At 40.1% G+C, this 26078-nt stretch overlaps 1 protein-coding gene across 1 annotated transcript in view; it reads right to left on the bottom strand.

The window, feature by feature from the left end:
* SDC2 (syndecan 2) overlaps positions 1–26078 on the bottom strand; it is a 113872-nt gene that overhangs the window by 74633 nt on the left and 13161 nt on the right. The window lies entirely within an intron of this gene.

The raw sequence follows: 26078 nt of genomic DNA, 5'->3' as shown, positions 1-26078 counted from the left end.
TCTCTCTGAAGCTGACTATTCTCCGTATCCCATGTAAGTGGAAGCATACCCTAGCTGTCATTTTGTCTCTGGCTTCCTTATCCTTATAAAGTCCTCAAGGTTCATCTGTACTGTAGCACATATCAGGATCTCCCCCCATTTTTTAAAGCTGAAATATGTTCCACTCTATGGATATACCACATTTTGTTCATCAATAATAAATACCTTTTCAATCAATAAAGTAATTAAACGTCAGAGACTAGAATGCAGTCTCCTTTAATCTGAGAGAATTTCAAGTCTCTCTCTTGAGCTTGAATATTTGAAATCTTGTACAGAAACACACAAAACTGGCAATTGGAAGGGGGAAAAATCAGGTAAGAAAATGCTTCCCCAAGGCTCTCTTCTACTTCCTGCCACTCAAGAGAAAGGCATGACTCAATAACCTACCTGGCCTGCTGAACTGAGACTTTTCTGGTAAACTGTCTTGCTTTTACCGGCTTATGCTTTAATGTTTCCTCTTCCGTAATGAAGGAGAACCTATTCTACAAAGGCGAAGAGGAGAGCCTCTTTTTTTTTTGGAAAGAGAAAGTCACTATGGAAATAAACACTGCTAAATCTTTTCAAGTCCTAACTTCCATAAGTCAGAGAAGTTTGATCAAGAAGTGTGCATGGGACAGAGGGGTAGCTCCGCATAGCTACTGTCTCACAGAACAATGGTGAGTCCAACACCAGAAGGCCCCAGCTGAAAGTTACCATGTGTTCCTCATAGTTTTCAAGGCTCTACCTATGGGGACTTCCTTTTTCCTTTCTTCCCCCATCTAGGGATTCTGAACAGACCCCGGAAAAGCACAATTGCAAAACTGAGTTTCAGAATGAACGTTAGATTTTTTTCTTCCTACTCCTTGGAACTTTTTAGATGCTTGATTTAATTATTTCAATAAGCCTAAATATAATGACTTGCTTTAAAAATATTTCCTCTCTCAATATGGCCCCATTTCACCATCCAAGCTACTTGGTCAGACAGCTTCTTTTTTGTTTCTAGTATATGGAGTCCTAAGAGAAGAGGGTGTTATTATACCTCACTCCAGAAATGACACCTTAGAAAATTAGAAAGCTTAGGCACAGCAATAACCAAAGACTACAAATACCGAAAATGTTACCTGACACAAGGAAACAATGCATGAAATAAACGTGAGTAGACAGTATTGTAGTGAAAACCTAATTAAATTCATGTCATATTGCTTTTAAACCACTAAGTGGTCAGGAAATCAGACCAGGCAATTTAAAGGAAGTAGAGGTCATTTCTTACCATTCCTTGATTCCCTGTGGAGTGCACTCCTAGGCAGGCATCTCCTACACTTAATATACGTTGATTTAAAAAGTGATGTTTACTTGAGTATTAGCAGTAATGCAAGGGTGCTGTTGATCTTCTTTCCCTAACTTCATAATTTTTAAAAGCACAAATTTAACCAGATAATGAGTCACTATATCCAGAATCCACACATACTTAATACTTTACCATATGTGCGGTCCTACAGAGCCCAAAATCTAGTTGAGAAGATCAGAAAGAAAAAATAAGTACTCAAAAATGTTTGAAGAAAATACTTTTAAATCATCTCATCCACACTTAGATGTGTTTCATCTTTGAAAATATAGGAGATAAAAGATCTTCCTTTAATGTCATACGTACAGGAACTCCAGCAGTTCATGTAGCATAGACACATAAAATTTTATGCTCAGATGAGCAAGATAATGCCAGGTCCTGCTTTGTCCTCTTATAAAATTTAAAACAGAAAATGATTACAGCATAACTGGGGTCTTTTAGCCAAAATTCATATTTTGCTTATTTTCTTGAGATACCCTAACAAATCATTTTCAAATATATACAGATTAAAGGTATATATCCTAATGATGTTCAGGTATCAACCCAATCAAAGACAGCACCCTGTGACTGCCTCTCCTAAGACTTCACATGGATGACAAAAACTGGATGGTGATCAGACTCACTGAGACCAAAGGTAATACTGCTTAGTGGGCTGGCAGGGCTGTCTACTTGGGGACAGTATAGACTCAGCTGGCTGTTTGCTCTGTGCTTAGAATAAATGAGTTTCTTCAGAAATTGCTCTTCACATTGTAAAGATTTGACTGAATTCTTAATACTGCATACATAGCTCAGCAGTGAAGATCTTTCTGAAATGTAAGAGCATGGATAGCTGAAGAAGTTGCCATAGAAACTACCCCTCCTTCAACTGTCAGCAATTAACAGACTACCATATTTCATACGCCATAGAATTTGAAGCAGGTGACCTTGTTTGTTTTTTTTAAAAAAAAACACAATTTGACGGTCCATTTCCAATGGGGAAAAATACCTTTATTTGCGTTAGGGAGATTTAACATTGGACTCTGAAAAGCTTCAGTCAATTCAGCCTAAGCAAAAAATATAAATTCCCCAAATGTAACATTTTATCTAAAGATAAAATTTTTTTTATCTTTAGGATCTTTGAATTGAAATGTTTAATAAACATTCTGTTTTTCAAAAAGTGCATGTGTATGTTTAATTTTCAAGTGCATTTTGTTACTGTGTTATAGAACAGACTTTCGGGAATGGAAGCCCAACATGTAACATAAACTTTACATGTAACAGTCTACAGGAAATAAGAGTTTGTGTTAAGCCATGCCTCAAGGCTCAATGTGCAGGAACCAATTAGGCCTGAAGTCAGGGGTCACTTGTAATAGAAAAATTTTAAAGACAAAGCTGTCAGATATTTTTAAATACTTTGGCTCTGAAGGAATGGGGGAAAATTATCTCTTTTTTTTTTCTGTTATCCTTAAAATCAATGGCATATAAACAAAATGCAGAGCTCATTAAAATAGCATTTGAAGCCAATGAAATATACCTGAAATGTCCCAAGGCAAAAATCTTTCAGAAGGAAAGTTATTAATTTATTTTAACATCTCTGTATACCTAAAGCCACCGATATCTAAAAAGTCTCTGGGACATATTGATAACATCTTGTTACTGCCTGATTGGCTATTTCCCCCAACAAAGACCCATGCTACCCCTAAAGAATACTCTACTGCATGCATTTGCTGGTTAGATATATTGTTTCCTGGGTTTTCTGAGAACTTTGTGACAGCAAAGATTCCTTGACTCTGAGATCCTACAAACTTCAGGCTGGGGATCCCAGAGCAACTCACAAAGCTCTTAAGCAGTCAAGAATTCAAGTTCTGCAGCTCAGGAGGCTGAGGCGGGAGGATTACAAGTTCAAAGCCAGCCTCAGCAATTCAGCAAGGCCCTAAGCAACGTAGTGAAATCCCATCTCAAGATAAAAAAATAAAAAGAGATGGGGATGTGCCTCAGTGGTTAAACGCCCTTGGCTTCAATTTCTAGTACAAAAAAAAAAGTTCAAATTCCAAGAAATAAGGAGTTTTTAAAAAAATTTCCCAATTATCTTAAAAAAAATAAAAAAGAAAGAAAATAAAAGTTGCCAAAAGCATTAGACTTCTTTTTCTGTACAATTCATAAATAGAAAGCAAAAAACAACATTCTTATTGCAATACAATCTTGTTTTCCCCCTAAGATGGATCAAATGTCATTAAATTAATAAGAGTTCTACTTACTCAGTAGAGCCCTGTAAAGGTACAACCTAAGGAGGCATTCTGACATGAAGTAAGAGTGTGCATTCATGCTTTCCTCAATCTTGCCATTGTCAGCTTGGACTATCTACTGAAGATTCTGATATAAAATCTCCGCAGTGAGCGGGACCCCAGGTCTGAGGGCTTTCTGAGCAACAGGGCACAGATATCTGCCAGGTATCCAGTATTCTGGCCAACATCAGACTGTGGGAAAGAGCCTGGGTGAGCAACCCTCAGTCAGCTCCCGCAGGCTGCAATTCCCTCCTACCTGGTCAATCTTGCCTCTTCTCAACCCACATGACAGATAATACAGTACTAGCTCCTCAGGGCCAGGATTATGCCTGTCTTGTTCAAGGCCACGTCCCTAGCATATTAAGGCACTCAGATATGATGATGACCACTTCTAGTAGGTTCTCAAAGAAATGTCCCCACACCACCCATGCAACCTCTATGAGGAGCCATGTCACTAACAACCTTCACTGGATTGTTCCCCTCCTTTGCTGCATCGAACCTATTCCTGTCTGGAGAAGGGGGGATTAAGAGATGAGACAAAAGGAAGAAAAAGAAAGGCTGGGATAAACCACTATCTTTTCAAACTTCTCACCCATAAATTAAATTCCTGGAAGGGCAAGTCCGTATCATCTGATTACTTCGGTATTCCCCACGGACATTTTAATAAATGTTAGTGGGTTGACAAACACAAATCACTCCTCTTTGGTTCTACCTCTTCAACATCATGCGCCTTTGAGCTGCATGAAAAAGCCATTTCTACGTTTCATAAAACTGCCAAGTGTAATCCTTAACTGGTATGACCATCTCTTTTATATTGTCTCTCAAGTCTCAAGTCCAAAAGCGCATTCACAGCATCTTCCAAAGCAGACTCTCTGTTCTGTTCAGTCAAAACCAGATTATTAGGGCTGTGAATTATGTAAGGAAGACAAAGACTTTTCCAGATTTTGAATTGAGGTACAAGGGCATCTGAAAACAAAACTATGAACTTTCACCCACTTCCAGTCCTGACATTCAGCCTAAAATATATACCCTCCATTTACCATGTGACTTCCCAAATCCAAGTGGATACATATCTCAAGCCCTGAAATCACAAAAAAAAAAAAAAAAAAAAAAAAAAAAAAAAAAACCCTCTGGGTTGTCAGAATCTCCCATTAACCTTCAGGCATTTTCTTTTTAAGTCAATCAAAACAGGACCTTAGTACATACCTAGGAACCTCTCTCAATTCCTTTTGGCATTTGCAATACCAAAATAATGTAACTGGGTCAAATATTGTAGGGTTGCTTTATAAAAATATAAGGTGCCCAGTTCAATTTGAATTTCAGATTATGTATGTCCCAAATTGTGCATGAGATACACTTGAAAAATATTCGTATTGATATTTCCTGTGCTCATCCATCATGGGCCACCATAAGATACTGCTCAAAATAACTGATTTAGAAAAAAAAAATCATTTAGGAAAGATGAACTCAGACAAGGGAGGGCACAAGCATGGAGCACAGCCTGAGCTCCAGGCACCTTGCTAGTCACACCACATCGCTGGTAGCTTACAGCTCCTCTAGAAGATGGTACTGACTGTCAAGAGAGGAAAAACATGGCCCTGATGCACTCAGCCTGTAACTGTGGGCAAGAACCAGACCCAGCCTGTCTGAATTCACAGTTCTTGCTCTCTCCTGCAGATATGGCAGGGGGCGTAGCTAAAAAAGTACCATACTGCTGTCTAGGTATTCATGCATGCAGTCTTAGGGGAGCCAAAAGTTGAGATCATCATTCCTCCTTTCTATTTGCCAACATTTCTGCAAAAGAATGACTAGAATTTAATGTCAACTAAGTGCCCCAAGAACTCAAGTGACTAATGTTTTACAAAAGGTATAACTCTGAGTCTGACAAAATAGGTTAGGTCCCAACTATACCTAGAGGTCCCCTTGCTGGCCCCAACTCAATGACAATCCGTGGTAGCTGTTAATAATAATAGTGCTGAGACTAGCTCACATTTATTTATTCATTTATTGCTTTTACTTCCATGTGCCAGAACACTCTGTATTTATTAATTTATTTAATCTGCACATCATCCCTAACAGATAGGTACTATCACCCCTCACTTTCCAGATGAAAATGGAGGCCAGGAGAGATAAGGAACTTCTCTAAGGACACACAGCTGCTAATGGCAGGCAATGCTTGTCTAGACATACATCTGGAGGTAATGGTAAAACAAGTCAATCTAATGTCACAGCCCTAGCACACTCTAAATTGTCCTGAACTGGTAAATAGAGTTTGTAGTTCAGACAAAAAACAAAGATAAGACTCCATGTTCCCGTGTTGTGCATCTTGGCTGGCACACATGTGAACATATGTGAGGCCACAGTTACCCTACATGCAGTGAATCATATTATGGGGCTGAAAGATAGTTTAAAGGTTACCAGAACTGAATTATAAAGCCATGCCAGCTAATCCTGGCTTCTTAGTATTCTTAAAGGACTTAAATTGTTGATGGTTAATATATCTAAGGGTGAGAGCAGTATTGCTTCATCATAAGAGTTAAAACTTCAATCAACTTTTGTCTCCTTTTCTTACTTTTTTATCTCTTGAGTTTAAAAGGGAGACAACTGCCAACATACAGGTTTTAAATGTTGCATACATTCTTGGTTTATGTAAATAAAATAATTTAAAGTGATTTGGTTGTTTTTGCATTTACTGGACTATTTGCAGTTTCCTAATCTGAATTCGAACATGATTTTTTTTTTAAACAACTGTTTAATTTTTGGGTTGTCCAAAAGAGAGATAATTTACTATACTTCTCCATAAAATATGGCAAAGAGATGAATCTTTTGGGGAGATGTGCCCTATAAAAGGATTTTATGGCCCTTAATATCCTGGAAGAACAACATAATGGGGGCATCTTATATAAAAGAACAATTTCTGAAATGCTCAGATTCTGTTTGCAAAATTACTAACTCACTGTGACCTTGAACAAGCTGCTCTACCTCTCCAGGTCTCAATGCATAAACATCAGTGTGCTTCATTAGTCAAATGGGAGAGTTGGAAAGGATCACACTTTCCCAAGTGCAAGGCCCTAGCCCAGCTGTGCCTACATTTTGAAGCCTCTCAGCCCTCAGGGCACCTGGTCAGAGTCCACAATGCAGGCCCCAGATCCCTCACCTCCAGCTGAGAGCAGTGCACTGTGAGACCCTTTCCAATATGTGCCATCATTTCAAAATGGTCAGGAGACACTGGATTAGGTGACCTTTTAGCTCCGACTTATTGTCACTCTATGATTGAGACTTCCTGCCATCATATCTATGGCCAACTACTACAAGGTTGTATCATCTGCAAGGCAGAACATAGTACTTAAATGTACCAGGCACTCAAAAATTTGTTACAGTAGCTTAAGCTGCAATGGCATCCTGTAAGAAGGCAACATTACTCTAAAAATTAAATAGTTACAATTTTTTAAACTAATACTCTACCAACTGGGATTTTTCATTACTTATTTTTATTATCTATGCTCAGAATTTCATGACACGATGTAAGATCCAGAAATGTTATATAAATAAAAGAAATTATGAATAACAAAATTGTGGTGTATTCTGATATTTGTAAGTAATCACAACATGTTGACCTAGCTATTAATCATTCTAAAATTCTGCTGAAGAAATATAGTGTCCCTTCATCTAATTCCCCAGGTCTTTCAGGGCCACCATTTAGATGAAACACTCTTCAGAGAATTAAAATGTTAGGAGTCAATGAAAGATAACTGTTTCAGAAGTCAGATAAATTAGGGTGTAAACACCTTTAACATGTACAGTATTTATCTTAAAACAAAGCAAAAACCAACAAAGGGCAGAAAAACAGTCCACTCTTTATTTATTTATTTTAATAAATCTGGTTTAAACTAATAGGTTAGAAAGTTCTAGGCATCTTGTTAACACAAAGATGTAAATGAGTGAGAGATGGAATTAGAAGAGAAAAACTATGATGACTAAGGAACTAGATAGGCTGTTGCATGAGGGACAAGTTAAGAACAGAACCTCTGTCACTTGGCAAAGTAGGCACAAGGGACATTAACTCTATGCACACAGGGGATAGGAAAGAACAAAGAATGAAAAGAATTATTCAGCAAATCCAGGGATCATAAGGAAGGGAAAAGAGAAGAAGGCATTTAAGGGGGGAAAAATGGGAAGAAGACTTCTGAGATAAGGTATCCCAAGGAAGAAGGGTTCGAATCCACCCACCAGCCTTCTGCTCAAAGGTTATTTCTCATACCTTGAATCAACCTTGACAATAAGCACTAAGCAAGGCACCTGGGGAGGGAAATGCCCAGGATACTGACATAATTAGAATTGGATTCGCCTTTGGTGTTTTATGTTTGTTAGATTCTTAACCCTGACAGTCAACAGGGTCACTTGTTCTCGTGGAAATTTGAAATGTAAGAATGGTTCCAAGTGAGGGCTTATTTGTTTTTAATCACTCCTTCTTATTTTAAACCTACCACACACATTGCCACTAGAAATTTTAAAGATATGGGATATTATAAACAAGAAAACAAAAGTCACCCATAAGCCAAGCACCAGAGGTAATTACTGACAACATCTTGATGTAATTTCTTCCATCCATTTGCTACTAATTTTTTGAGTGGGGAAGAAAAATATTTGAAATGATGTCCTTTCCCACCTAGGTTTTGCCTCTTGAATTTAAGAGTAAAACTTAAATTCAAGTTTTAAGAATTGAGTGTGATCCATGGGAGTATTTTTTCAAAGCCCACTTGAAGACACAAATGGATGCCCTTAGCTGGAGGTGACTGGCCTGGGGCCTCCACTGTGGGCGTAGACCAGCTCTTTGAGGGCTGAGGTGCATGAGAATATCAGTACAGTCATCCAACACATCCCAGCTGGGAAACTATGGTAGAGGATTAGGCACTAGTCAGCCAGGAGACTCCTGTAGTATCTGTCCTACAACAGCAGTGGTGAGGCTCCGGTGATGGAGAACAAAGAACATTAGAACAGTCGTAGTGATATTTATGACATGGCACCATTGCCCCTATTGCCATAGAGGGTGCATTTAAACACTCCAGAGGCAGAAATAATGAAGCTCAGACCTGCCCCTGAGCCTGGTCTTTCTCCCTGTTACCCATCGATGCGGGACTCTTTTGCTCAATTCAGGATAGAAATCACAGAGGCAAAGTACAGCTCTTTTTGATGTTGCTTGCTCATTTTGGTGTCACGAGCTCCCATTGTCACCACCTCATCTGAAGGTCCTTCTGCTCGATTTGAGATAGAAATCACATAGAGGCAAGTCATACCATCTGAATGAGGCTTCATTGGCACTTGTGCTGGGGCATGAGAGACAGCACAGGGGGTGTAGGGTTCCCAGCCTGCTCACTGAGGATCCAAGGAGTAAAGTTTACATAGACACAAAGGGTGGGCAAGCACAGGCCCACAATCAGCTGTTGAGATCTCGGGATTTGTTCACATGTCTTGGCTAGTTCTTTGCTCTTAGCACGGAGATTTGTACACTGCACACAGACACTGAGTCTGTATGTGCTAGGCTCCCAAAAGATGAGAGAGGTGCTCACTATTGCTAACCCAGGAAGGTCAGATACCAGTAAAGTTCAGTTCTACTGCTCATGTGTGGGATACTGGAAAGCTTGGGGTAGGAGTCAGCAGCTCCTGAACCTGGTCATCAGTGGAAGCAATTCTTCAAAAGCAGTTTGTGTTAGGCAGGAAACCTTGGTGAGGGAATGAACACCTCCCTGCCCTGTTTCATCCCCTCCATGTCAACAGGCAAAGAGTGCCTGCCCCTTTTTCCCCTGTGGGAAAGTCCATATTAGTATTTATGAAGCACCTACTATGGGTCAGGCACCATGCTAGCTGCTAAAATAAATCTTAGAGGGATTGCCGTCAAGAAAAAAAAAAGTTAAAAATATCAGCAACTGATGTGGAGAATAAAGAGCATCACTCTGACCTCCAAAAAACAGATCCAAGTATTAGGAATGGGAATCACCCAGACATCAAGAAAAGATTACTGTATGAAGCCACCTCCTCCCCAGGAAGCACTTCCTAATTTCCTGAAGACCAACGGCCAGGTCCCCTGACTCCCCTACAAGATGGAGCTTACCGTGCACCAGACCGTGAATCACTGTCCTGTTTTACAAATGGATCATCAGACAGAGTGAAATCAGAGCCTGGCCACTGCTACACAGGGTGTCCCTACAGAACCCAGTTTTGTGATTCTCTGACTTGACCTTTCAGGCCTGTTCTCTGTGAGGTACACCAAGTACTTATGAAGGAAAGGGAAAGACCTTTTCCTGCTTGTTGCTCACCATCTAATTCCTCCCCCCACCAACAGGGATTTCCAGGGCATAATTAATGTTGGCATTCCTAGAACCTAGAAAGATCTTCCTTTATTTTCCCTATTTTGTTGAAAACAGACTAGAGACTGGTCTTTCATGGCAGGAAGCGAAGAAATTTCTGTGGTTATAACATATTTGTTCATGCCTTTTACCTGTAATATGCTGTATAACAAGAAACAAACACTGTTATATAGTGATTGAGTGGTTTTATAACTGCCTGAAAGAAACCAGTTCTGTACTGCAGGCATGTAAACTTCTAAGTTTTTCTTTTGCCTACATATACAATTGGCCTTCTATTGTCCCAACTGCAGATTGAAAATATTTTCTTTAAATTGCATACAAACTGAACATGCATGGACTCCCTTTCTTGTCATTCCCTAAATAATACATATAACAATTATCTACCAAGTATTTACATTGCACTAAGTATTGTAAGTACTACAGATATTTTTCAGTATATGGGAGGCTGGGTGTAGGTTATACACATGCACCATATCATTCATATAAGGGACTTAGAGATCCATAGGTTTTGGTATCTGTAGTGATCTTGAAATCAGTTCCCCAACACATATTGAGGGACTATAAAAAAAATGACTTTTGATGTTTCATTATCTACAAAACTTTTAAGTTGGATTAGCTTTAAAAACATCTATACTTAAAGCCAGAATAACAAACAAGTACCACATATCCACAGAATTCTAACCTTCTCAGACTCATAACAAAAATGGGTAGTACAAAGCCATTTTGGGGGACTACAGAACAGGAACATCAGGAAAGAACTACAAGGTAAAAACACACCTACCACAGCCTTCTAAAGACCATGACTATCTGTCATCTGATGCTTAAGAAACTTCAGACCGGATGCTCAGTTTTGAAAAATCTCCCTTCAACCTCTCTGAGACTTACTTTCCTCATCTGTGAAATGACATCAATGATGCTTGACTCACAGGTTTACAATGAGGACCAACCTTGACAATGTGTGGAAAGGGTATAAATGCCCTTCCTAAGACCATCCCTTTCAACTATATGAGCAAGTAGACTTATTATAATTTTACATATGGAAAAACTTGAACCCAGGCAATATTTTTTTCCCAGAGGGAAAAATACAACAAATCAGGAGAAAATCCTCAGAAACCGACAGATTTGGTTTTCTGATTTGTCTTGAGTTCCATCAACCTGCTTAGAAAGTGACCAGTGTGAAAGAAGTTTTTGTCAGAGGGTTTTATAGCAGAAGAAAAAGACTGGAGAAATGGAACCTGATTTCTGGTCCCCAGGAAAGAACCTTCTTGATGTGCCCTAAGCAGATCACAATCAATGGTAGTCCAAAAAGGACAGAATCACAGGAGCACAGGCTGGGTACAGTAAAGTGCGGCCTCACCCGAAGGGGAAAGGGACTCTGGTCAGGAACTTGTCCAAAGACCTAAGCATAACCCACCCTCCTGTGCTATAGAAAACAAGGCCCACTAGAGTAAATGAACACAGGTGGCAGGCTGGCTGTTGCAGGAAGAATGGAAAGAAGCCATAGCAAACCTTCAGAAGGGTGATTTCCAAGGTATAGGTAGAAGCTTCTCCAGGATGACCAGGATCAAGCCATCTCCTGCCCTTAATGACAGAAGCTCACTGACCAGAAGTTCACCATTGCTTGCCTCCAGACTAGCAAATGATAAAAAAGAAAATCTCCTGGGGAGGGAGAAATAGGCAAGGCAGCTGTGAACATCAGGGACACTTGGGCAGAGGCTGAAAGCACAACTGGGATTTGCATACAGGAGGGAGGGAGAGCAGGAGTTCCCATCATCTCCCTGGACTGAGCAGAAGTACAGAATGCAATTTTATATTAATGTGACCCAATTCCTCCAGTATCCTCAGAGCTCTTATGGAAATTCAGGTTACTTGTTAAATAAGGGCCAACGTCTTGACACTCTCAGATTCTGGTTCTCTAGAAGTAGGTAACTGGTAAGTCCTCAAATCTCACATCTTTCCAGGATTGAGCAAAAACCACACAAACACAAGAACCACCCACTGAAGTGCACAAATGACATTACATTAGGTCCCATTAAACAGCCCAACGAAGCCTGCAGTATTTATTAGGTGTAACCACAGCGGAACTCAGACTCCTATTGGGAAAAGGAAAGAGGAAGGAGGAACGGTTTTTAAATATTCCTTGCATTTGTTGATAACAAGCTTTGCAGCTATGGTTCATTATTCCCAGCCACCCTACAATCATTAACCTCAGCCGGGAGTTGAGACAAAAGAAACCCAGTGCCCTGCCCAAGGGAGAACTCCTAATGCTGCCCTCCAAAAAAGACTTTCAGGAAGCCCCCAATTTCTACCTCTAAACTATCCTAAAACTGGAATATCTAACTGAGATTAGTTCTGATTGGTTTTCATTAAATCTTTTTTAGCCAGTTGTCAGTGTGCTACAGAAGGGGGGTGGGGTTATATATATATACATGTATATATTTTCACATGCTCAACAGATGTGGGTGGGAATCAAAGCCGGGCTGAGCAGAGCTCCGCAGTCAACGTGCAGCAGTCCCCCCAAACAAAAGGTCAGCCGTTTATAATGACATCCCCAGAGTGATATATGTGCACATTAGAAAGTTAAATCTCACGAAAAGAATGTCCAATAAAGCCATCAATTTTATTTTGGGTTCATCTGGCTGCAATTTCTGCCTGCAGTCATTTCACTGCAGGAAAACTTAACACCACCCAGGCACCTGGATTCACTTCAGGGTCTCTGGTCCATGAACTATGACATTCCACGCATAGTTTCTGCAAAGACCGAAATGCCTGCTCCCGACTTCTTAGCTCACTGTCTGTAGAACATTCCCTGCCCTTTGATGTGAAAGAAAAATATTCTACTTTACAACATTACTGGGAACTGGACTTTCTTTTCTTTTTTTTTTTTTTTTTTTAAGAAGCCAAAACAACACCACCATTGTGGCCAACCTGAGTGTAAATACCAACTTTGGAAAAGACAATCTTCAAGTTACAAACACTGAGTTTATCTCTCCCTAAAGCAGGTTCCCTGCCTACTATTCTAAGGGCATACTAAAGAAATCATTAACAGAATTTCCTATTATTATCCTTAAAAGAAAGGTCACCTTTTTTCTCTTTCCTTTTTTTTTTTTTTGAGTGGATTATTATATCAAATAATTAAGACTTTCTGTGTCCTTAAAGTGCCAGGGTAATTTGTTATTAAATGCGTGTTTAAACCAATGTTTTATAATGTTACTGCTGTTTTCAATGAGTCTCTCCCTCCCCTTCCGACCAGGCATTTGGAGCTATAATAGCAGTCCTAGTCACCTCCTACTGAATAATTATAATAGTGGGCCAATTAAACTAATCACCTTTCCACATATTTTTATCCGGCTTACAGGCGTAAATCTCCCCCAGAATGCTGAGAATGAAAGGCTCCTCTCCAGTGGCACCTAGAACTCCCCTGGAAAAGTCCAGCCCAAGATGGGCAAGTTCAACTCCCAGCCAAAATTAATATGCAACACTTTCAAAAATGTGATATTCACATACAGTCACCGCACATTCAACTGTCTTCTTCAAGGAAATCTAAGAGGTCCCCTTTATTATTTCTGAACTACTTTCATAATTCCAAAGTCTTACCTTCACGTTAATGTGGTTTAGCTTAAATACCAAATCCTCTAAAAAGAGATGGCCAAAGAATGACACTGCTACAGCATATGGGATGTGTGCCACTTGGCAATCCATCATATGCATTTTGGGGTGGTGGGGGGGAAGGTTTCTTTAAGGAGATTTCAGATTCAGAGGTTTATCACTGTAGGGTGAGGCATTCACTATGGAAGAACTGAATTAATAACTCCTTGGAGAAATGGTACTTGATGATTCACACAGAATCTGCTGGCTCTGAAAGGGAGGACACATTCCCAACCAAAGGCCAAATGACAAGCAGTGAAAAGGAAAAATTCCAAGCCCAGGCAAAAACAGCAGGTGGGAAACACACTTCACTGGTGTAAAGCTAACTCAGAAACAGGCACATGCCCTCCCCAGATGCAACTGCCACCTGAAGAGCCCTGCTTGTGGCCCAGGTGAAGCATTTGGAGGCAGTTCACAGGGCGGAGTTGACACCTTACATCCTAAGATGGCTCGTCTTGCTCTAGAAATCCAATTAGATGGCTTAGCACTATTCCAAATACAGATCACAGCTCCTTATGCTACTTCCCTTACTTTACTAGTATAAATAAGGATCTTCTCAAAAGTGGTAGAGAGTGCAGAACAGAAACTGGAATAACTGCCTACAGAAAAGACCAGGTCAGTTGCCACCTCTAATATCATTAAGAGCTTAATAATGGCATTGAGAAAGAGCTTCTCAATAGGGTGGAGGGATACTGCTACCAATTAAGGAAACAAAGGAGGAAGGGGCTAAGGGCCTTTTGATACTTTTTCCTTCCAAAGTACCCTAAACTATGTCTTTAAGGAAGGACAACAAAATCACACAAAACTGCCCTAACTTTTCTCCAGCCAGAGAAGGGGAAAAAAAATCAGGTAATCATTTGAAAAATTCACTTTCAGGCAACAGGTACTTCAAAAGCTCAATCAACAGACAATCAATGTTCTGATGAGGCTACTAAATAAAAACACTTCCCAGCACTGTGAGAAGACCCTTTCTTCCTATTTGGGATACTGAAATCTTAGGAAAAAAAAAAAAAAGAATAAATACAAGAAAAATGCATCCTGACTTTTCCCCCCCTCTCTTGCTTAGTCAAAACTCTTTAAGTCAACTATGTTCAATAAATTCCATTATATCAAACAAACCTGCACTGGCTCAACCCTTTAAATGTGCAAAATGAGAAAGCACGCATATTTTTAGTGAGATCCTTGGATTTAATGTGTTATTTCCTATGAGAAATTAGCTCCCCAACCTTTAAAAGGAAGCAGGCCAGGGATCTTGTTACAACCACAAAACAGGGAAAATTCTCCATACTCAACACAGATGTGAAATAAACAGCAACATATTACTCTCAAAGAACTGGAGATAGCCATCTTCTTCCATGAAGCCTTTTGTTACCTGGACAGCCTTAGGCTCAAAGACCCCACACATATTCAACAAGCAGGGGATCATGTGAGCCCACCTACCTCTCCAGACTGGAGGCCATAAATCCTGGGCTGCAGCCCTGCTGCTCACACCACTGGGGCTGAATGTAAGTCCATTCCCTTACCCTTCCTGCCCAGTGCTTTTGGATTCAAGCTTTCCCTCCCAACCCTTCCCAGGATGCCCCCTCTGCCTTTCAGAACCATATACAGAATTTACCAGAACAATCCATTCACTGGTAGCTTGTTTCATTTCACACACATAACATGTTACTTGAAAGAAAAATCTAAATATTCCTGGACGATCTATAAAACATGATTAACACACAACCCATAATCCTTTTCTCAGCTCAGTTTTCAAAAAATATGCAACATATTATTTATACTGATGTGGGAATCACGTCTTTGTGGATATGGTACATCCTTAAGAAATGAGGAGACCTGGGTTTGGGTTCTGACTAGTTCTCTTTGGGGAAGTTCCTGCACTTCTCTGAGTCTCTAATTTATCTATAAAATTTAAGGGTCTTAGAGTCACTTGCAATTCCAAAATTCTGCATCGCCTTCCTTAAAATTGTCCTCTCAAATCCAGTCTCCGGAGGCTCCTCCTTCTTTTAACCTCCACTTTGTTTTGGCTTTTGCCCTTGGGTGTCCCAGTGAAGAATCTTTTGTTTAGAAGACAGCACTGAGGTTCCCCAGGGGCTGGAGGGTTAAAGCAGGTCTCCTGGAGCAGGATGTGCATAATCAAACTCAGACAGCAGCTGCTGAGTTGGAGCTAATCCTTAGAGGACTGCTCAGCCCTCTTCTTTCTCGGGAAGTGAAATTGCCTGGCACCAGGCCTGTTCCGGCTGCTGGGACCTTATGTTTTCAGCACACTGCAAACAACATCTTCTGTAGATTCAACTCTCAAAATGCCAATGGATTTTTCTGTTTTGCTTTTTCAAGCTGGCTCTCCAGATGCAAGACTTCAAACAGAAGCACACACAGTGTCCACACACCCAACACCATATACAAACCCTGTGGGATGGGGAAAGGCGCTGTAAGGGGCAGGGATGTGAGACTCCCAGTTAATGGAATTGTTACTGCTCCTGTGTCCACTGTGACAGGCAATATTTAATGAAACAGCAGAGGTGAGTAAACGAGTGACCATCAACAATTTAGAAATTGCTAAATGCAGAGATCTCACACTAACTCCTAATTCTGATCTGGTGTCTCCCTGTAGTCGTTACTTCAGTTCCATGGCCCTCCAAAGTGAAAATGATGATGCTTTGTTTTCTTGGATATATGATGTGACAAAGAGTTTAGTGTTAATAAAATGCTTTCTATTTAGAGACTCAACAGAGTATTCTACAATGCATACTTTTAAAAGTAAAAAAACGTTAGCCGGGTGTGGTGGCACATGCCTGTAATCCCAGCGGCTCTCTGGAGGTTGAGACAGGAGAATCACGTTCAAAGCCAGTCTCAGCAATGGTGAGGCACTAAGCAACTCAGTGAGACCCTGTCTCTAAATAAAATACAAAAAAGGGCTGGGGATGTGGCTCAGTGGTCCAGTGCCCACGAGTTCAATTCCCAGTACCAAAATAAATAAATAAATAAATAATGTTGTCCCTGCAAAGTTTTCTTGGCTAGATTCTTCTGTCCACTAAAGCCAGAAAAAGTAATCTTGTGCTAAAATTCAAGTGAGAAAAGAAAAAAAAATGTTCAGAGAATCCCTCAGTTCTGAGTAACAACTATTTACTAAATTAGTCATATAAGTAACCAGCATAAATTGTAAGAGGCCATCAACTTGTTCATATGGGTCATTTTATATTAGTATGTCTAAAAAATAATATAAAATCCACTGGAATTTTTAAATATTTTTCCCTTCTTCCAAGGCCGGCCAGCTCCCTGTACAGGCTGGATACACACTTAGGGTACTTGCTGCTTCCTCCTAAGGGCTCTTGTTGAGTATGGGCTGCTTTTGTGTTTGGGGGTGGAAAACATTACAATTATTTCGATGGTTTGATTGTAACAAATCAGCAGGACGAGAGAGACTCAGATCACTTCCTGACACAGAACTAGGATGGGGCTCCTCCAAATGGTTCCACTTGAAGATTCTGCCAGACTTCAGATCAAAAACATTGAGTGGATTAAAATTAACAGCTTACAAGGTGAACCATATGACTTCTAATTATTATTACCACTCTTTTCATGCACCAGCTGTGAACAATTAAAAACCTATGCTATATTTCAAAATTCCCACAGACCCTAAAATAAAATAAAGACGTTTCTGCAAGAACTTTTGTATTTTTCCATAGTGAACAGCTCTCAAAGTAAGGCTGTCAGCCTTTCCAATTTCCACAGAGCAGAGCATGAGGTGTCACTTTTGGGTTTTCCTGTTTTGTTTTGTTTTCCCTCTCTGTCAGGCATTTTCACAACTAGGCTTTTTAGTACAATGAAACTAAATAACCTGGGTGAGTTGGCACCTGATGGGTGGAGGATACTCAGGACTCCAAGTCCTTACTGGCAGGGTCGGCCAAGGACCAGACAGATCTAAAACATACTTCACTCCAGAATCCCATGCCACCTAAGTGAAGGACAAAGGAAAAAGGACATTGATCACAACTGAGTCTGTTCTTAAGATTCACATACACACACAGGCAAGTATGCACACAGAGTATTGCATATAAATCATTCAGATAAACTGACTAGAACTGGGAGTCCAGAAACAAACCCTTGCATTTATGGTCAACTGATTTTCAGCATGGATGCCAAAACAATTCAGTGAGGAGAGAACTGTCTTTTTAACAAAAGTTACTTGGGCAACTGGATACCACATGTGGGGAAAAAAAAAAAAGAACAAGAAATTGAAGCTGCATTCCTACCCGACAACATGTGCAAAACTCAATTCAAAATGGATTATAGGCCTAAATGTAAGATTTAAAACCATAAAACTCTTCATACATAGAAATAGACCTTAGCAACCCAAGCCACAAAAGAAAAACCATAAACAGGACTTCATAAAAATTAAAAACGTTGGTGCTTCAAAGGAGACTATCAAGAGAACTAAAAGACAAGCCATAGAACAAGATAAAATATTTATATCTGGTAAGGGATTTGGACTCAGAATATAAAAAGTCTGAAAACTAAGTAATATGAAAACAGTCCAATTTTAAAGTAAGCAAAGGATGTGAATAGACATTTCTTCAAAAAAAAATACAAATGGCTAAAAGGAAAAAAATGATGAGTTGCTCATCATTGGTCAGTAGAGTAGGTAAGTGAATATTAAGATTAGAATGAAATCTCACTTTACAGCCACTAGAACAGCTATAATCAAAAGGACAGTAACAACTGGGGATGAGGGTGTAGAGAAATCAGAACCCTTGTGCACTGCTGGTGGGGATGTAAAATGGTACAGCCACTTTGGAAAACAGCATGGCAATTCCCTAAAAAGTTAAATAGAGTTACAACATGACCCAGAAATTTTACTCCTAGGAATATACCCAGGAGAAATGAAAACATGAACATATGTTTCCATATGTATATGAATGCTTACAAATTGCTATTAGCCAAAAAGTTTCAACACAAATACTATTTGGTAATAAAGAGAAATGAAGTAGTGATACATTCTACTACAAGAATAAACCAAAAAATACTAAGTAAATAAATAAATAAAAACATACTAAGTTAAAGAAGTTAATCACAAAAGACTATGTATTTTATGAACTGTCCAGAATAGGAAAATCTATAGAGATAAAAAGCAAATTAGTGGTTGCCTTGGATTTGGTTGGGGGTGAAAAAAGAACTGATTGCTAATGGGGTACAGGGTTTGGGGGGGTGATAAAAATGTTCTCACAATTTTATAATGGTGACTAATGAACAACTCTAAAAACACCAAAATCCACTAAACTTAACAGTTTAAATGGATAAAATTTTGTATCAACAAAGATGCTAAATATATGTATATGTATACACACACATATGTATATACACATACACACACACATAGAGGAACTATGAGTATAAAATATTATATGGCAATTATACCAATTGCATGGCTAAACTGTTTTTTAAAGGAATAAATAATGTCCAGATAAAGCTAGGTAAATTGTCCCAAGCTCAGTGATGAATTTTGCATTTTGTAGGAAACCTCAGCCCTGGAATTTAAAACACCAAATATGTAGGCATAGAGTTGAGGTCTGCAGAAAGTCATTCCAAGCTTTTTAATTTCTCAGCTTAAAGTAGTGATTCTACAACTTCAGTATGTTTAGATCACATTAAAAATGCAGGATCCAGGACAGGAACCAAGAATGTGCATTTTTAACAAATCATGCCCATCCTCAAGAGGATTCTAATTCAGCAGTGTGAAGACAACATCAGGGGCAAGGAGACCCACTCCTGGAACGCAGGCCATCCGTGGGGCTAATGGGCCATAGGTTGATGGGCAAGTCAAGGTCACCCTGGAATAGCATTTCTCGCCTGTCTATGATAATTCTTGCCAATTTCATAGACATTTTGGAGATTTTCAAATTTAAAGATTCTAATAATGTTGGGTGAACTGTTTGCCTTTAAAAGAGGAGATTCATCAACACCTCAAGATCCCTCAGAACGCCATACTCACAGCCTCCTGATTCTTTCTGGAGCACACTCGTTTGCCCATTTTTTAAGACAACTCTTAGATACCAGGACAAGAAGACCATATATCCAGTGGATAATACTCAGAGCCTAAAATACAGAAAAAAAGTCAGCTGGGAATTTTCATCTATGGAACACAGACAGCTGGCCTTCACACCCCAGTTGTTTCCTGTCTCTAACAGATGGACAGCATTTTTCCTTTCCAGTGAGAACTTTACCTCCTACTCCAGCTTCTATTTCCCATATCATAAGCAACCTCTGTCCTCCTATCAGGGAGGAAGAAATCTGAGCTGGGGCAGCTAGACCAAGTGGCATCTTCAATAGAGGAAATGGTTAGTCATTAAAGATTACTGCATTCTAAATGACAACTGTAACCACTTTACTTGTCTGGCAGAGAAGAGAGGAGAAACAATACAATGTTCAACTCCAGGCTGGAATTTTCCAAATTTCACTCTAAGACATAGGTAAAAAAGCGAGGGACAGGGTGAGGGATAACTTCCTTAAGAAAACGTGCTGCCATTATAGAACTATCAAATGTCTGGCTGCAGAGATCAACAGGTTTTACAAAGAGGTAATTGGAGGTAAAAGAGGTTGAGTAATTGGCCAACAGTCACAGCTGGTGATTGGCAGGGAAAGGCCAGTCCCCATGCATCTAAGCTGGCTACCTGTCCAGCATTCTCTTACCTCACCAAGAACAAGAAGGGATAGTGAGTGCTATCTGGGGAAATAAACAGAAAAGAGATATACAATCTAGGGTCCTTCTGCCCCTCATTTGTTTCAGTGGTGCTTGTCAACTGGTCGTGTGAGATGCATAAGGAAAGCTTTGCACAATGGCCCATAAGACATGGGTGTACATGGCACCACGTGAATACCCTCACCCAGTCTAAGAAGCGCTACCTGTGGCAGAGGGTGGAGGAATGATTGCTTGGGAAAAAGAGTACCTCCTGAAGCCCTGACAGGCTGGACGGGGACCCTTCCCTCTATATTCCTCTAGTGGGCATAGCTTGACCTCCTGACTCTCCCCTATGAAGCTCTCTTGCCCCTCAAGGTCCCTCGCTATGTCTCAAGTTTGCCTAAACTGCCAGAGACACACCTCTGGGGCTCCCCCCAGAAAGTCGAATTGATTCTTCTCTCTGATTAGTACTTATTAGGGTCACTTTAAGCTTATGGCTACACAGTCCCCTAAATTGGGCAAATAAAAGTTTTGCCATCAGTTTAACCCAAAGTTAGCCCTAAACTGCCCTCCTCCATCTGAGGAAAACAAAAGATTTCTAGACTCACTCAGACCAAGTTATCAGGAAAGAAAATGCATTCTAAGTTGCTCAGCATGCAACTTCAAAATATTCTAAGAGTAATAGACTCTTCTAAAGTCAGAAGGAAGCTGGTCAGTTCAGCTAATCTCCCCAGCCAGAAGATGATCCCCTCTCAAGAGTGCAACGAAATGGCTCTGCGTCTCACATTTGCTCACCTAAAGGTACAGGTCCCCACTGCTGCCGAAGCAGCCTGTCCATCTCCACCAGCCTTTCAGAGAGTTCTTCCCTTTCATCCAATCAAAATCAATCTACTGGGTAGTCTCCACCCTTTCAGTCCTGACTGTCCAAAAGAACATGAGATCCAAGGTAAAGGGCAGATGCCAGTCACTTCATTATAGCTTCCTAAGTCCATGTTAGATGATGATACTTCCAGGACATGTTTTTATTATTGTTTTTTAATTTTCCAATAAAATAAAATCCAAACCCCTTGCACATATGGAGTGCTAAAAGAAAACTCTTTTATATTCAACTAACTAAAAGGTTTTATTCAATAAATTCTGAACGCATTTGCGTAAATAGTTCCTGGCATGAAATTTGTTTGAATCCTCAGGGTTCTCTGTCTCTATTTATATCTCAAAGCACAGAACAACAAGAGCAGCCTCCTAAACACTCACAAGAGTAGTTAATGTTCAGAGGGGAGAAACAGTGAATGCCAGGAGGCATATCACAAATGCTCTCTTAATATTTATTAAACCAACAATACTGTTTGGGTAAATCTTATTATTGGAATACACCAAGTTCTGCCAAATTGAATTTTAGTTCATTTACATCAGCTGTGCCTACCGTCCACTTTTTTATTAAAAAGACAATAAGCATTCAGTTAAGAGGCTTGAAAATAGCATGTTATTTGAATATTATGTATTATTTTCCCATCATTATAAGACATCAAAACTCTTTTTTAAAAAAAAAGTATTACAGGGCTGGGGATGTGGCTCAAGCAGTAGCACGCTCGCCTGGCATGTGCGGGGCGCTGGGTTAGATCCTCAGCACCACATAAAAATAAAATAAAGATGTTGTGTCCACCGAAAACTAAAAAATAAATATTAAAAAAAATTTTCTTTCTCTCTCTTTAAAAAAAAAAAAGTATTACAGGGCTGGGGTTGTGGCTCAGTGGTACAGCACTTGCCTAGCATGTGTGAGGCCCTGGGTTCGATTTTCAGTACCACATAAAAATAAATAAATAAAATAGAGATATTGTGTCCAACATTAACTAAAAAAATAAATATTAAAAAAGTATTATATACTATGCTCTTAAAATGTTTCAATCACATATAATTCAACTGTTTTCATATTTCTTGTGGAAAAGGCTTTTGGTCTTGGAAATCACTTCAAATCCTTTGTGCAATAAGTACAAAAAGCATGTCAAAAGAACAAAACTTTGAAAAGGAGATGGTAAACCCAAGTTCAAGTCATTTCTATAACACTCATTGTTTGACAGGCCTCAGGCCTCTATGTTTAGCAATTAAATATTGCTCTATCTTTAGCAATTAAATATTCAAATCATTTAATTTAGATCATTTTAAAAAAGCATGTGCCAAAGACGGACAAATTTATCTTTCCCTTTATTCAAACTCCCAAACATTAAAATAAAAGATCAGAAGGTTCAAAGTGCATCACTACAGTCTATATTTACTAAACTCAACAAATAAATTTGTTCCTTAATGCCTGATCTAATGTGCTAATAATCTCCAAATATTCTGTAGTTGACAAAGTACCCACTCCTCTACTTTAGGCCCCCCAAGTTCTCGACTTCCCTTTCTCACCAGTTAAGAATGAGGCCACGCTCACTCTGCACTGCACCTGCTATCTAATGGATCGCCAGAGAAATGTAGATATAGACAAAGGTCCACACCTGAATCCATATCCATGATCGCTCCTCAGGAGTGTCAGCCCAAGGGGAACAGTTGTATGTGCCAAAATTATTGTCTTAGAAAATCAGGTAAGGTTAAGATCAGACTTGAAAGGAAAAGAGAAGTTACAATGGGGCAGCCAGAGCACAGGTGATGGGAGGAGCTGCAGGAGAGGGTATCCCATCCCATGGCACCCAGTCTCTCAGGTAACAAGTCTTCCCATTTCTCTTTGAGGAACCATTTCTTTTCTATCTTTGTCCTGGGATTCAGGTGATGCTTCCTCCACGTGTGGTTCCAGGGATGATGCCTATGATCAGACCAGGTTACCCAGAAACCAAGAGTCAATGAGAAACTACTCCGGGATCTTACTGCAATGACCACGGAAGAGCAGCTCTTTCTACAGCAGTTGCCAAGAGGTCAAGCTGTTAACCTGGAGTTGCCAGGCTCCATCCTGCCACCCATCATCAATCTCTAAAACCCTCCCATCTTTAGTAAAGTCACCTCTCCAGATTTTAGCTGGGCACATGTTGACCATGTAGAGACCACATTTCTCAGTGTGCACAGCACCTTGTGTGGCTGTGTGTCCATGTTCCAACCAATGGGACATAAACAGAGTGATATATTACACTTCTGGGCTATGTTCCTGAAGGGAATGGGTATGTCTACCCTTGCCTCTTTGTCCTGGCTGGGAGACAGAAAAGGTGGAACCTCCACCTTGGAGCTACAGGTCGGAACTGCATGTGAGCATGGCAGAGCTATCCCACCACCCATGTCTATGGTACATCAAAGAGAAATAATCTATGTTAAGCCACTATGTTTGAGGATATCTTCTTAACAGCTTAGCTATTACCTTAATTCTATAAGACCAGGGAATGACTAACAGGGAGATAGATATATATTCAAATCATTTAATTTAGACCAGCTAGAGATAGATAAAACCTGAGGTTTGATGAGCCCGCATATGCTTTTTGATGCAGCCACACGTGGTGACAGCTTTATCTGGACTTTTGCATTATCTGAGCCAAAAAGTTCTGAGCCTCATTTGATGATGGCTACAGACTACTGCTGTATCTAATAGTCCCTGGTTCCTCTAAGCAGCAGCTACTAAAGCTGTCTCTGCTCCCTAAGTGATTGCCTCAAAGTCTTTGCCCAGCAGAACCTAAAGCAGCAGGTCCTACCTCCTCACAAAAATTGCAAATTAAGGGCCTTCTAGGGACTGCCTTCTATAAAGGAAACTCACTATTCCAATAAAGTGGTGTTTCACAAACTCTGATGTGCTTATGAGTCACTAGGAATCTTGCTAAAATGCAAACTACAATTCATTAAATCTCAGTGGGATTCAAGATTCTGGATTTCTAATATGCTCCCCTGGGTGATGCCCTTGCTAGCTAGTCTAGGCCACGTTTTTAGATAGCAAGCCCCAAAGCAACAGTAAGTCTAAGAACACACTAGAATCATCCAGGCAGCTTCAAAAATAAAGACCACTCTCAGGGTCCAACAAACAGGAACTCTCATTTAATACTGCCCTGCTGTCAGGGTGAGAACCACCATACCTACAGGATTTCTGACTCCATTGGTCTGGAGTGAGGGCCACAATCTCCATTTTGCACAAGCTCCTGAGTGACACAGATGCTGCTAACACTGCCATACTTTGAGAACCACTGGCCTAAAGCCATTGCAGAGTCACTCCTTGTCACTGACCTTAGTGTCCATTGCAGAAAAACACTTCTACCTACTGCTTCTATCAATGTTCTTGGACAGTCACCAGAGAGACACCCTTGCCTGAGAAAGGAAGAGAGAAGAATTCCCATTTCTATACCATTATTAATTTCTAAGATCAGTTTCTGTGCATGCTTACTAGAAACTAATGGAAGGCACATTTAACCCTATCATTGCCAAAATAATAAACAGTAGTGTCAAGTCTTATTCTAGATATCACAGACTTACTGGGTTTAAAAGCCTGTGAACCACAGTGACTGGCTCATCTTAACAGCTTTCTCAGAATAATCCCTCTCCTAACTCCACTGTAGGACAGATACATGTTGAGCAGCAGTTTCTAAAGGGTCAGCATTATAATGTTATCCTGCTGAGCAATTTTGAAAAGCTTTGAGAAATCCAGAATTCTTAAGCAAGGTCTTTTTTTTTTTTTCCCCTCCTCCTTCAGAGTCAATTAAAGATATTCCCTCTTTTATTCAACGGATGGAAAAATGTGTTTTTTAGAGCTCAGTGAGGGCAAACATGCTCCCAAATTAGATTCGTGAACAAAGTAAACTATGAATAGATTAGATAATGGGCTGCTGCTTTTTTCTTAAGCAAGAACTAAAGACAACTCAGATGTCTTGTTCCCAGGGCAGCCTGAAGCTTGCTCTCTTCCTACTTCAACCGGAAACAATCGAGTTGCACAGAATGAAAGCAACTTGAACCGGTTCCAAGGAGGGGAACTTAAGTGCAGTGACCACAGAAGTGACAGCCATCCTTAGGACACATGTGTAGGCCTTACACATGGGCTGCAAATTCAGATGAGTCCTAGAATACATTTCCAATCAGTAAAACACAAATTCTCTGTTCAGAGCAGGAATCAGGAAAATCTAATAAGCTGACCAAACACTCTTCTACAACCAGCCCCAGAGGACAAATGTCCTTTGTTCTACTCAGGAAAGTTCTCTTTCAGAAAGAGAAATGTTTACTTTTTTTTTTTTTAGGACATCCTCAGGTAAACTTAATTTCTAGGTAATAATCTTTTGTCTGAAGAGCTCGTGAATGTATCACAATCCACAAAATAATTATCAAAAAAAATTCAAGGCAGTAAAGATGTTGGCCAGAAGGATAGGAAAGAAACAAGGTGGAAGGAGAGCAGGCACTTTCACAGGAGTCCTGCAAAGCACCCCCATGCCCTGCCCCCGTCCCATCCCAAGGGGTTTGGTCCTAAGCAGCAGAACCCAGGCTTTAAGAACAGAATTGTATCTTCTAGACTGCCCTCTAAACTGGACACCAAGAAGTCACCCTAAGCAGTGGTTCTAGACCTTCTAGAAGTTAGACACACCTGAGCTCTACCAAGCCACCTGTCTAGATTGATTTTATTAGTGGAGGAATTTAGTGTGTGGCGGGGCTGAGAACACCAAAAGAACATGCTCTTCATTAACCAAAGAGGTTAGAGAGGCTGAAACCCTCTTCCTTCACAGCCACAAAGAGAAAAAAGAGGAGGAAAAAAACCTCATCCTTTCCCTCTGACTTTCCCTCCTAGTCAATGGCACCATTCTCTCTCA

Source organism: Spermophilus citellus (genome assembly GCF_964194105.1).
Source record: "Spermophilus citellus genome assembly, chromosome: 14".
NCBI lineage: Eukaryota > Metazoa > Chordata > Mammalia > Rodentia > Sciuridae > Spermophilus > Spermophilus citellus.
The sequence above is the reverse complement of the archived record's forward strand: the minus strand, read 5'-3'. Positions and strand labels throughout refer to the sequence as shown.